The 14,562-nt window shown below is 27.4% G+C and overlaps 1 protein-coding gene across 1 annotated transcript in view; it reads right to left on the bottom strand.

The window, feature by feature from the left end:
- The window catches only part of LOC107449199 (voltage-dependent calcium channel type A subunit alpha-1), a 349,547-nt gene extending 335,360 nt beyond the window's left edge, over positions 1-14,187 (bottom strand). Inside the window, exon 1 of the mRNA XM_043053258.2 lies at positions 13,730-14,187. The gene's annotated coding sequence lies outside the window, so the exon portion shown is untranslated. The remainder of the gene's footprint in view (positions 1-13,729) is intronic.
- Between the last annotated feature and the right edge of the window lie 375 nt (positions 14,188-14,562).

The following is a 14,562-nucleotide window of genomic DNA, read 5'->3' as shown; positions in this document are numbered from 1 at the left end:
TGTAATCTATAGAATTTATTATTTCTTAAACTAAATAGTAAATAAAAAAAGTGTAATTGAATTTAAACTAAATTTTCCTGCAATTTAGTTAAAATTGAAAGATAAACTAAATTGGGAAACTAGTTTTAAAGTTACGCGTATTTTTACATTTTCCCCTTCCAAACTATGTAATTGTTCGTTTAGAATTTTAATGTTATCGCTCAAAATTCTACAGTTTAAAACTGTTTTCCATGACCTTTCATTTAAAATTTAAAAAAAAAATAGTTTTAATAAATCATTTCTATTCTGAATAGGTTTTCAAACAAACAAGTTTTACAAATGTGCGAACTTCTTTCTAAATTTCATTTATTAGTTTAAAATTTAAAAACTCACACCAAAATAAAAACTATCATTGAGGGACTCATCAGGCTATTAACTATTCCGACTATTTTTTTCAGATTCTGGGCTATCCTGTTGTTATAAAAAGATATGTTTCTATGTTTATTCATAAAAAACAAGATCTTGTTTTGTAACTAAATAGGTTGTGCAACTTATTAATACTATATGTAATGTTTCTAGAACAGTCTTCACTGCGTCACGGAAACTGACCTTCATTTTTTATTTGTCGTTTTTCGCTCTCCCTATTGTAAAACTTTCTCTTTGCAATAAATTCTCTCTTAGAATACAAAAAGAACAATCATGAATTTATGCAAAAGGATTTCAATAAAAATAATCCGCATTTGAGTGTTATACTAGAAAACCCATGGAACACTTTCTTCTTTATCAAATTATTTCGATTTTACATTTTTCAATACATTTAATAAGAACGTGTGCTATAATGTAATTATTAATCAGTTTAAATGTTGTTGACGTATGCTATAATCAGTTTAAATAATATTTATGATTAATATACAATAATTATAATATAATTATATTATACTAATTATAATATAATTATTATAATTTAATTATAATATAATTATTACAATATAATTATATTATACTAATTATAATATAATTATATTATACTAATTATAATATAATTATTATGATATGTTCAATTTAGTGCTCGTAAATGTTTGTTTACGAAACATAAATTCTTACAAAACTTTACATCCTTCTGAAAAAATGTTTATGGTGTAATGGAAACTTTTACATTATTTTGATTTGGTGCTTGAAAATATTAGAAGTGGAAAATTTTTATATTGAAGATTTCAAAAGTGAGCGTATTAATTAAACAGCGTATGTACATTTGTTAAAAATAATTATCTTTAATATTTTTATTGACATAAACAATGCATATACATTTAAAAACATTTATTTTAAATGATTAATGAAATGAGCGCAATTTAAATGAAAATATCAATGCAAAAATCAATTTCTATTTTATTTTAAAACTTAAAATTATAAGTGCAGCTTTATTTTCAGCAAACCATTTATCAGTTTAAACGTAGTTTCTATTGCGTAGTTCTCAAAAAATCTAATTGTGCAGAGCATGGCGAAATTTCCTGTGAAATAACGAGTTCTTTGAAAGATGGTTGTTTCTAAAGTACTTTTTGAGAAAAATATTAATGAGCTTTTGTTGAATTGGAGGAAACGGAAAAGTTGAGAATTGGGATAATTTATACCATTTAATAGCTCCTTTAAAATTTATTCATTGAGTCTTTTTAAAATGAGTTTCAACTGGAAATACTGAAATGCAATTATAATTTTGCAATGCTTAATATTTATGAGATAGAATTTTTTAATTTCAGCAATAATGTATACGTTTCTCATGCTATAATATTCTATAACTTCACCGACAAAAACTTAAATTTTTTTGCAAATGCAATTTTAAATAATTGTTAATTTGAAACTTTATTTCAAATTAACAATTATTTAAAATTTAAACAGATAATATGAACAAATCGGGCAGAATTACTGCCATGTTAAAACTAATTGAAAGTAAACAAAACTGTTACTCATTTTTTTTTCGAAATTTATTGAATTCATAATTTTTAAATTGCTGCTTCAAACCTACAAATGAAAATGTAGCGAATCATTTTCTTTAAACTGCCATTCAAAAGTGGGTGCTAATCGCTGACGCATTGATTCAATAACGTTTACTCATTTATTGAAAAAAACCTATTTATTAACACAGGTTCTCTTTGAGTTACACAGGATAACAAATATTTCGTTGCATTTCTAAATATACTTAGTCTTGCTCAATTTGAGTGTGGGGATTTCAAATCTGAAATTAGTTTCGCACCTACCACTACAATTTTTTTCAAATAGCACTTTTTGTTTAAATGTACCATGATAAAACGTTATATATAAAAAAGGGTCTTCGTTAAAGCAGTGACAAACTTCTACGGGAGATAGAACATATAATCAGGCTAAAAATTGTATAGGAACCTATGTCCGAAAATGTCATCGTATTCAGCTAGGGACTCTTACCTATTATAACCTGTTCAGAAGCACGCGAAGAAACAGTTTATAATAGGTAAAAGCCCTAGTAACGTATGACGACATTTCTGAGTACGATTTTTAATTGATGATGTGCCTTAACTCCCCTAGAAGTTTGTCACAACATTTACACGACCCCCTGTTATATCTAACGATTTTAAATTGTAATATTTCTTATAAAATTAGACTAAATTTGTCCTTTTAAAAAGAAATCGAGCTTGGAAGAAGAAACCTGTTGCAGATTTGAAATCAGCTGTGCAAAAGTATCTACGATCTGTTGAAAACTCTCCAGTGTCCCAGAAAATTGCTCTCCAGTGTTAATTTAAATTACGTATTGTTCGGTGTATAAGATGACTTTATGAACCCTAAAATTGCAATGAAAGTTGGACGGTCCAATTATTCACATTAGCATAATTTTTCACATAACCAAATACAAGCATAATAAAGTAACGCTATTATAACACAATCAGAACTTTTATATAAAAAAAAAAGTTTTTTTAGATCATGATTTTTCCTTGTCATTGTCATAGTACTTTACTGGGTATTTGACTTCATGCTTCTTTCGAGTACCACGAAGTATTATTTTTGTTGATGCCCATTGAATTGCAAATACTACATTTTTAAAATAATATTTGCTTATTAACAATACATCGAAATTTTTTATCGACCCTGAATGATCTGGCATTTAAAGTCAATCTCTTAAAAAACGAGTTAAATGCTTGGGATTTAGGAAACATTTTGAAGAGTTTAATTTATTTAATTAAAAAAAAACTTCTATATTAAAAGAGTAAAAAATAAATATTATTCTTTCTTGAAATTATTAAATATTATATTTTGCATATCTTTAAATAAAAGAATTTTATTTAGTTGTTAAGTTGCTATTTTTTTTTAAATTGGAATTTTCGTTCAGCTTATACACTGAATGCACTAAAAGTCTACCATTTTAAAAGTAAAAAGAATAAAGGATCAAATTACAGACCAAATGTGCAAAAACATCTACTATTTAAAAAGTTTAAAACAGTTGGGGTCAACTGGCATAATGGGTCAACTTGTACAAATAATACGATGCGTGTACTGTTCACCCTACTGCATTATTAACAAAAGTAAACATCATTACAATTATTACTGTATATTTAGCATATTCAAAAGCATTTCTTTTTTTAAAAAAAATTATGCTTTATTTTCATACTACTGCTATATGCTTTGTATTCTTACAGTAGTTCGTGAAACAAGTTTTTCTTAAAAGGAATGCACTAAGTGCTATACCCTAATCAAGCCAAAGTTTTATACAGGGCTTTTTCTTTAACTTTTTATGGAATGACCAGCCTTAAGAAGAAATTTTTAGTATGTTTTTAGCTGTTTCTTAAAGATTTAATAATAATACGCTTTTTTTATTATTAAAAAATCGTGACTTAATAAATATAGTCCAGAGAAAGGCTTCTTTAAGAGTAACTACTAATCGACCATATAGCTACTAAACTATATGCACTGTCCTGTTAAACTTCTTTTTTATGGTTTTGAAACCATGATAGTTGTAAGTGGAAAATAAAACGCACAGTTTTTTTTCATGATTTTTTAACAATAGGAATTGTTAATGGTTTCAAAACCGTAAATGTAAAAAAAAATGTTTTTTACCGTAAATTTAACGATTAATTGGATGAACAGAATGCTGCTGGTTATTTTACCATAACTTTAGAATGAAAATTTAAACATTTCGTGACAGAATTTTATAGTTATACTTTCTTTCTCCAATTTTTGTTTATTTCGTGACTTGCATTTCAGCTTATTAATTGTTTCGAAACTTTGATGTAAGCTTTACATAAGGATTTGAAAGATTACTAAGGGTTGTTTGATTAAAATAAAAATGACAAAACATTTGTTTTTCTTTTAATGCATTGAAAAACATAATTTTGTGAAAAAAATGCATCATGAGCATTTTCTCTTTTTCTTACAAATATTGCTGAGAATAAATAAACACTAATCCCTGTGTTGATTTACATTATAGATATTTCATTTTTTCTGTAGATATTTCTGTTGACATTTGAGGCTATTTCTTTACTTTTTTTTAGCCCATGTTTTTTAATACAGTTTTCTTGGGTTTATCATAGTGATTTATTTGAAATTTAAGCAAAATGAATGTAGTAAGAAATTTAGTATGAGTTCATATTTTAAATTTAAAAAAATATAAATCTCCAATATCCGATTTAAAAAAAATTGAAAATACTTTAATTATAAATAAAGAAAAATAAACAACAAGATGTAGATATTTTTTCAATCTTTAATGGAAAACTTTTTATTCAGTCACTCAAGTTCAAATACATTTTTTTAAACTTGTAGTGGATGTCACTTTATGTTAATAAATTTTTTTCAAATATTAATGCATTAATTAAACTTACTTAATTAATTTAAGTTTTATATGAGAGAATTTGTTTTTAATTATTTAAGAAAAAGTAACTGAAATCAGGATTTTCTTTGTTGATCTAAGTTGGAATTGACTTTATTTACTTTTTTATGCTACTTGTTTTATTTACTTTTAAGTCATAAATTTCCCATTGTAACAGATTTAACAGCAGTTCAGATTGCTGCTTCCCTTCCAAATTCACCAACCTCCTAAACGCCATCACAATATTTTCAGTCTACCTCTAGTCGATGAAATGCTAGGTTGTGTCCATGTCCGTGATACCAGCAAATGTTTCATTTCATTTTAATAATTATTATTCGTATAAGTGTATCTCTATGCGACTGTTTTGAGCTCTATTTTATATGTTTTAATAAACTCAATAAGAGACAAACGTAATCTTAATTTCCACAGCACGAGCAGTTACACTATGGGTTTCATGCATTTTAAAAAAATTTCTAAAGCAATTTCCTAATTTTTTTTTAAATTACCTAAATGTTCATCTCCTGACCAATCCAAAACTTTTCATTAAACTTAGTTAATTTCTTTGAAATTTGTATCCCAACATTCAATATTTAAAAAGTATCTCAATAAACTATATATGCTTAAAGATTAAATATTTTAGTGAAATTCTTTCATCATTTAATTCTCCAAATTGTATCATTTAAAAGTTCGTCCATAAGTCTTCCTATCACTCTCCTGGTGTAAGAAATGCTTCTATAATTTTAGGAAAAAAGAGTTTCTCGCTTGGTTTCGCGCTTGGCTACCCTGCTCATTTCAGACTTTCTGCTCGATTGATAAACTGTTCTAAAACTCAGATTCACTTGTTGTTCTCGTCCGTAGATTTGAAGCTCAAAGCTGAGGGAAGTAACAGTTTGCTAAAATTTTGTTCCTTATCTACCCTATGTTTACTTTAAGTGCCTTATAAAGTATAAGTATGATTTTTTTTCAGATTTTTTAAAACACTTTTAGCTTTTTAGAATGGCCGACAGGACTGTGCAGGGAACAGGAAACTGACCTTGCATCAGAAAGGTTCTGGTTTCGAATCCCGGGCAAGGGATGGATGTTCCTTCAGCTTCTGTACTATCTGTCCTTACTGAAGGAGCAACGTTGGTCCCCTTAATATGGTGCCCCAGAAAGAGTGACCAACAAATCTGTCCTGTAAATTCCTGAATAGACGAAATGTTAACACAGGTAGGCATTGGAAATTAAAAAAAAGCTTCTTAGAATTTTTGAATTAAAAATGTCTAGCTTTTAGAGAATCGCACACCCTCACTTTAAAAATGGTATAATTTAATTTATAAGAGCAAACAAATTGCAAAATTTATTTTCTTCGTATAAGATATACATAGCTTATGTATCTCATAAATATAGAAAGTCTGACGGAAATCAAAGGTACAAAAACTTTTTTTCCAGTGAAAGCCACAAAAGTAATTTACCATGGTTTCATGCCCTTAAATCAGCGATGCTTCTTTTGTAAATTCATATACAAAAATGCTTAATTTTTACCTCTGAAGTCAGATGTACTGCTATCTAGAGTGTTCTTAGGGGGTACGAGGATTTCTGAAGGGAGAGGACACTTTTTCCTTTATTTCTCAAGAAAAAAAATATTTGTTTTACTCAAACCTTAAACGTGTCAAAAATTTAAAAAACCATGAAATGTGTAAAATATTCATTTAAAATGTTTCAAAACTTAATCTTTTGTGACCGGATTTTCGAAAATACCTATCAACCGTAACTTCATGTTGGACACATTTTTTCGAAGCTAATGCAACTCATTCACTAAAATTTTTCATTCTGCAGCTAGATAGAATTGACAAGATATTGAACGAAAGATTTAAAAAAAATAAAAGAAATTGACTTTTTTAAAAGTTGCGAACGAAAAATAAGTTTTCCGGTAAAATTTAGACCATATATTGCTTTGCAAAATAAGTTGCCACCAAAGAAAAAAAATATTTGAGAAAAGAGTTTTGAAGAGAACTCCATTTCTCTATTTTCGCTCTCGGCGGTCGTGCCTAATGGAGAGTTTCTAGAATCTCACGACTTTCAGAACTTTATTTCTATTGACAAATTATATTGTCGTATGATAAAATATTCAAAAAGAAAATTAGGTGTTCAGATATTTTAAGACTCGTGTTAAACCGTGTTGTGGTTTAATTTCCTTTTTTATCAAATAATAAATTGTGAGTTCTAAGAGGGAGGTTTTAGTTTCGTTTCAAATATATTACCAAACGATAATAATATAAAATTTAATGAATGTTGCTAAAATGACTTAAAGGGACATTACGAAATGTCAACTGAATCGATAAAATACCAAAAACTATCCTAGCATTATCAATTCCAATCTATAAATAAAAGGATTTCACATAGATTGCTATGAAAAATTTGCAAAGTAGATTGCTATGCAAGATTTGTTTCAAAAGATTTTGTAATCACCATTTTGCATAATTTTTCTATTTATCAGATTTTTACTAGCCTTTCATTACCAGATCAGCATCATCGGAAAAACCAAACGTTATACTGTACGTTGTGCTTCATTTTTAAAAAATTATAAATAGTAAGAAAAATTTAAGAAAAAATAAAATTTGTAAAAGAATATGAATTTGTTACAAGTATGGTTTTCTTTTTGAAAGACAATCTAGATAAAAGCAAAAATTCTTTAATTAGTTACCGAACTGAAATTACAAGCACTTTCCTCGCATGAACTGAGGTTGAGAAGGCAGAACACTTTCATTACAAGAAACTCTGTCTTTAAAAAAATCAACAATAGAAAAAAATAGAAAATATGGAAAAAAATAGAAATAAAGAAATAAAAATAAGTAGGAAAGTATTATTGTTATATTATTAATATATTATATTGTTATGGTTAATATTAGATTCAATCGATAAAAAAAGGGCACAAAAGTTAGTAAATATAAAGTATTTAGTCTCTTAATTTTTTACTCTAAAACCCACCTTTTGAAATTTATCGATATTACAGATTCTGAGATACATAAATTCAAAATGAAATCAGCCGATTTTCTTTAAACTTCGCGTTACAGTCTAGAATATTATTTTATCCCGAATGTGGAACAGATGATCCTTATCAGATTTGTGGCTAGATTTATATTAAAGTTTGACCCCATCTCAGAAGACAAGGGTACCCCTAGGTCAAGAATCATAGCAAACTTGCATTTGTCGAGGACTTCCACAGAGTTGCCTGTATTCTTCTTCCTCTATAATCTTCAGCATCCGTAAGGAATTGAACCTAGGTTTATTCATGGAAGTCCATAGTTCACATCTCTGAGCTAACTTGGCAGCAATTTTCCAATCCACCCGTCTTTAACACCCACCTCTCATGATGGGCATTTCTTTCGCATAAAAAATTTGATTCTTGACTTTTATTTAGTTCAGGTAGCAAATCTCAAAAGAAATAAAAGTTTGCTACCAGCTACAGCCAAGAATAAACTCTCCAAAACAGAGAGCTAGTCGTCAAACGCCACTGTATTATGAATTATCAACCCGCCACAGTAGAGACACATAGTAAAACAATTTAAAAAATCATTTATGTAACTTTTATTCCATATAAATTCCTTTTATTAAATTTTTTGACATATACTGTGCTTGCATTTTGCATTTGTTTTCCTTTTATTTTCATTTTCAAATATCTAATTGATGGGAAAGAAAATATTTCTAACTTTAATATTGCCCTTTATAAATTATATTCATAAGAGAGTTTGTATATATATATATATATATCTAGCAATTATATGAAGTGTTTAAGGTCATACAGATAAAATAAAACGATTCCGTTATTCTGTATAACAATCGAATAAACCATCAAAATAACTAGTTCCTATAGATTTTCTGTCATAACGCAAGAACTGCCAATTGTCGCAGTACCTTATAAATTATGCAGTGTGTTTTTATTTAAAGAAGTTATAAATATAGGCTGGATTCAATATTACTGACGTCGCCACTGTCTCTCTAATGTAAATGCCTTCAATGAAAGAAATTGATCCATTGTATTAATTGAAATTCTTTTTGGACACTTCTCTATAATGATAGCTAATTTTAAAATATTAAAAATACGTTTAGAAATTTTTATTTCAGTCAAATACTCACGGTATGAGAATATAAGGCATGAGAGCATACAAGCTTTTGTTAAATTTTATTTACTCGTGGGGTATTTCAGAATTCCCAACCTTAATATATATTTTTTAATTTTTTTTATTTCCACAAAAGAAATTTACATTTAAAGTTAGTGATTTGTCCTACTTTGAAAACACTCGTATCATTTAGGTGGATATTAAGAATTGCAAAACTGATTTTATACCAGGAAAAAACTAAATAGTACTTTTAAAAATCGCCTTTCACTGCCTCTCGATGTACTTAGGCAGCGGAAATACATTTAAACTTCTAATTTTTATCTTGCTCAATAATGATTTATCAGATTTTGATAAAGTTTTTTTTTATTTTTCTCTCTAGCTTCTCTATGAGTTGAACTAACACCTTCTAAACGAAGGAAGGCCTCTGAACGGACCAATTCAGTAGTCCGACGTAAAGAACATAAACTGCGCAGTGGGGATTAAATACGAAATATGTTACCACGTACTTGCTACAAAACTGCACAGCGAGGAAAAATACAACAAAAGATGTCACTGAGTTCGGACTACTAAAAGATCGGATTTCTCGTTTATGGTAACCCTTTTTTATTCCGGGCGGAGTTGGTAGAACTTGACTTCTATACGGTTGAACGGGAAACGTACACATGCACCAACATTAAAATTTAGCTTTTTTATTTATTCATTTCAAGAACCGCACAGTACTAAGTTTGCAGGGTCCACAAGTTTAATATAATAGGGCTCGCAATCGGGTTCAATTTCTTAAAAAAGAATGACAAATTTCTTTATTTTACAAATTGCTACTTTCATTTTGAGCATTTGAAGAATCAAATAATCATGATTATTATGACCATATTCTCTAAACATAAAATGAGTTAAAAATCTATACAATTTTAAAAATACTAATCCCATGGGAATAAAACAACGTTGTATTAAGAACTATGTGTACTCAAATAATAAACTAAAGAAGAACGAGAAAAAAAATTTTGAATTACACATTTATTAAAAGAAAATAAAGATTCTGAGGGGATGTTCGTATAAAGCACCTTCAAATGCATGCATAACGAAGCAAAAGGATGGAATATTCAAACAATTTTAATGTTATAAGACGCTAACTAATTTCGCATATTTATCCCTTTCAAAATTCTGAGACTATACCGAGAGGATAAAATGATTAAAATAATACAAAATAAAATCATTATTTTAAGATTTAAATAAATAACAGTTATCTCACAAATTGTTTAAGCTAGCACGTCTCATAAACAAAATATTTTTGTAACACTTTGATAAATGCAATTTTGTAGAGAAGTGGGATTCAAAGTTAGGATTTATATAATTATAAAAAGATAGCTCTTTCACAATATATGTATGTTACTTGCATGGAAATTAAACACGCATTTATATTCTATAACAATGAAAGTAATGTCTTATAAAATTAATTATCATTCTGATCATAAAAAAAGCTTCAGAGAATAGAGTTTATAAGAAAATATTTAAGTTTAAGTTCCATAATAAAATATAATCCAATTAACATTGTTTGGCTAAAATAGTAAAGTTCTTGTGACAAGAATATCTATTATGATAATGATAAAAACAACAACAGCTAATTTTTAGTCTTTCAAAACAAAATAAAAATTTGACGAGTTTTAAAATTTTGTTTAAAGCGTTTTTTGTATATAATTATTCCAATTATTTTTCACTGTCGTATTTATTTTTCCTTTTAGCATTGTTTAATTTTAATTGATTGTTAAACATTTACTTCTTGATAGTAATTAAAGCATACAAAATCTCTGAAAAATATATCTCAATCACGGAAAAAATAAATTGAATGTTCATAGATAGAAAATAAAAACGACAAGGAATTTAATGTAGTTTAAGTTAGGAATATAAATTTCCTTACAACGAAATATTCTTCTGAAATATTTTCAATGGCATACTTATTTATTATTTATTAAAAGAAGTGATTAATTAAAAGAATAAAAAGTAGATTTAGTCAGAAATAGGAGAAGCAATTCAACGCCAGCTTTATTAAGTGTTTTTTTTTTAAACTAAGACTTTTTAAAGAGTTCATTAGTTTATTAGTTTAAGAAAAAAATTGTAACTCTTCATAACGCTTGATATCTTTTTTCCTCATTAAATATTCAATTATATATTTTATTAATTATGTTATGAGACATGGGACTTTAGTGTTTTAAGTACCATTACTTGAATACTTAATCAAAAATAACAAATTTAAATCGACCCAGATGATGTATAAAGAAATTAAATTGGGGTATATAAAATTTTTCAGTAAGAACCACGCTTATTTTTGGATATTTTGTTATAAATCTAGTAAATAAATGCATAGATAAAGATTGTAAGAGATAGAGAAAAAAAGTTGTATCAAAATATAACGAATCATTATCGAGATGATCAGCAAAAAGAAGAAATTAGAAACTTCAAAATTAGTTTGTCTGAAAAAAATTCATGGACGTTTTCTCAGAAAGTTAACTGATTTTAATGTTCAAAAACCCAATTTTACTATTCATTTGTATTTTCTTCTTCGAAATACGCTTGTATTTTTTACTCCATATTTTATAAGATTTCTGCAAAAGAAAATAATGAAGTTTTGTTTTGCCAAAACACCATAAAAAAGTAATTTAAAGTCATTGAAGATTTCGATTTGGAGCATTTTAGAAATATTTCACTCATTTTGGCATTAAATTTGAAACATTTGATATTTATTTAAAGTCATGTTTCAGTCGTTTTATTCGTATAAGTTATTAAAAACAATTTATAAAGAAATATTATTCTTAAAATTTTTTATTAGAATATGCTCTCCACTTGTTACATCATCAGGAATTCCCATAATTCTCCTTAGAAAACATTTACTTATTTTAAAATTATTAAAAAAAACGCTTAAAAATATCATGTTGTGCTCCAAAACTTCAAAGTTTCGGCAACAGGTTATAGAAAAACGAAACGCAATTGATTAAAAAGCAGTGTTTAAATACACGCTAGCTACTTGTGGCATCGAAACAATAACACTGATTTTCAAAGCATAGGAACAATTTGATGTGTGAAAATCAGCGAGTCACCAAAATGTTAGATAAATTGTACCAGTAAACGTTGAGTAAAATGCACGAAAAAAGGGCGCTTAGCGGTCACCACTTGTTGAATAGTAGAGAATCTTTGAATATCATATTTGTTTTACATTAATATTACAAACTAAAATTATACCTATCATGAGTTGAAACTAATTAAATTGAATTTTGGTAAACGAAATAAACAGAAATATTAACATGGTGATAAATATATGCAGACTTTAAACAAAGAAAAAGATTTATATCTAAAGAATTTATCTCTTGACATCACACTCTCTATAAAAATTAAATAAATTATGTAATTTATTTCAATTTTAATTTTTTAGACCCCAAAATTTCGATAAATTTGCTGCTGCGAAAGAAAAGATGCTCAGATGCGTCATTCTGTAAAATTGATAGATTTACGGCTTTATAGTATGATAATATACGATTTTGAATTGCTCAAGGAGTAGTTTTCAAGACCGTTTTTTGTACAAATCTGCAATGATTTTTATTTTATCTATGAAATATTTTCTTTCTGTGTCTTCTATCTAACAAGGCAATTCCAGGAACTTCAAAAGCACCCATCTTGAAACCATACTAAGAAACAGTTTATTGTAAGATTTTAAGTATCGCTATACTCCAAGCTCTTCAAATATAATCAATTTTCATTTCAATAATTTAAATTATAACTCTAATTCCGTTGGAAACACTTAATTTAAAATCATAAATACAAACTTTACAAAACTAAGCATAATACTTAAATATCATTTAACGGAAAGAACTTTAATTTGTTTTTAATCCAAACAACAATGAATTCTTTTTAGACCTTAAAATACATATTTCATACCTTAGCAAAGAATTATATAAATAGTTTATTTTAAGCTTACAGTAAATAAATAAATAAATGAAAGTCAATAAAATTATAAGCATTTGTAATAGAGAATTAGAACAGCAACTAAATACCATAAAAGCTAAAAACCATAGCTAAAATCATTGAATTCAATATAATTTGTAAAAAGATAAATTGGAAATGCTCAGTACTTTCTAAAAGAAAAATTGAATCAGACATAAGAAATGCATTTTACTTATTATTTTTAAAGGAGCTATTTTTAAAAATTATATTTTAAATCACTTTAAAAACTTTGTTTTAGTCATAGAAATAAAATAAAGTGCCAAATGTTTAAATATCATCTTTTTGGATCATGTTAGGCCATATAATCATTTGTTTAGAGGTAAAAAAGTATATAATATATTTTAAATGTAGCTCTTTTTCTTTAAAAATAATTTAAACAACTTTAAATAAAAGGTTTAATCATTAGGATCAAATATAGCACCGAATGTTTTAATTATGATTTTTCTTGAAATGCATTTATTAATTTAATTCTTCATTTTTTATAAGTCAGTTAATAGTTTCCGTTTCAAAATTAATCATACAAATTTTTTAAATAATTTTTATAATATATAACAATACAAAACAAAAACTTTAACTATGTTACCCAATTTATGGCAAGTATTTCATCTTCAAAAAATAAAAATATTCCTCTATAAAATTAGAGAATACTTTAAAAATCGATTAGAAATGTGAGTTTAGATGAGTTTGGTTTGTATACATAAAAGTAACACACTGAAATTAAACACATTATTGAGAAAACCGATATGAAAGTTTGTTAATTATCTATGAACAATTTAATTATACGGTTTAAAAAAATTTCTTAACAAGAGAAATGAAATTCACTTACCTAATTTATGGTACGGACTTCGTTAGAAGACAATAAATATTCCTCACAAAAGTTAGAAAGTGCTTTAAAAATCGCTTAGAAATGCGAGTTTTGATAAGTTTCTATACATTTATATATCACACTGCAAGTAAACACATTATTACGAAAACACATATGGAAGCTCGTGCTGAGGTTACACACAGAAGAAGCGATCAATTACAAGATGTGCAGCAAAAAGTGCATCAAAAAATAAACATTGGTCGATAGCATTAAAAATAACAACTACAGCTGTCAAAACTACGGTAGTACAGCCCTGATTCAGCTAAGAGGCTTTACTAAAAAGTAGTCCTCCACTACTAAAACTACAGGGCCCGCGGGAACGTATACTATAAATCGTCACATGCTGTTGAGTACTCCTGATGTTCAACAAGTAGGGAGAAAAATTATCCGGTAGCATCGGCCGCGGAGCGCTGTCTGCTATTTGGGCCAGATAGGTCCGGAAGGAGAAGAGCACAAAAGGGTTGCCGGATCTGGATCGCCAAAGAGAAAAGATCTAGGTGTGAAGAAAGTTCGACGGTGAAGGAAAGAAAAATCTTTGAAGTTTCTTTATCTAGGATAACAAAAGTTTGTTTAACGGGGGTAAATAAAAAAAAGATGATGTTTTCAGGATCTAGCATTTTTCTGATTCTGCTTGCCTTTTTTTTCTTTTTTTTTGTACTTGGTTACTTAGACATTTTTTTATTTTACGCAATGTAATTCTCAATAACTTTTTCAAAGAACAGTTTAACTTTCAATTAACTTCCACGTGTGCTAAAAGGCGATAAAATGATACGAATGCAAAAATATGTTTCAAG

Source organism: Parasteatoda tepidariorum, chromosome 1 (genome assembly GCF_043381705.1).
Source record: "Parasteatoda tepidariorum isolate YZ-2023 chromosome 1, CAS_Ptep_4.0, whole genome shotgun sequence".
In the NCBI taxonomy this organism is placed as follows: domain Eukaryota; kingdom Metazoa; phylum Arthropoda; class Arachnida; order Araneae; family Theridiidae; genus Parasteatoda; species Parasteatoda tepidariorum.
Note: the sequence above shows the minus strand (reverse complement) of the source record. Positions and strands in the feature narration are given on the sequence as shown.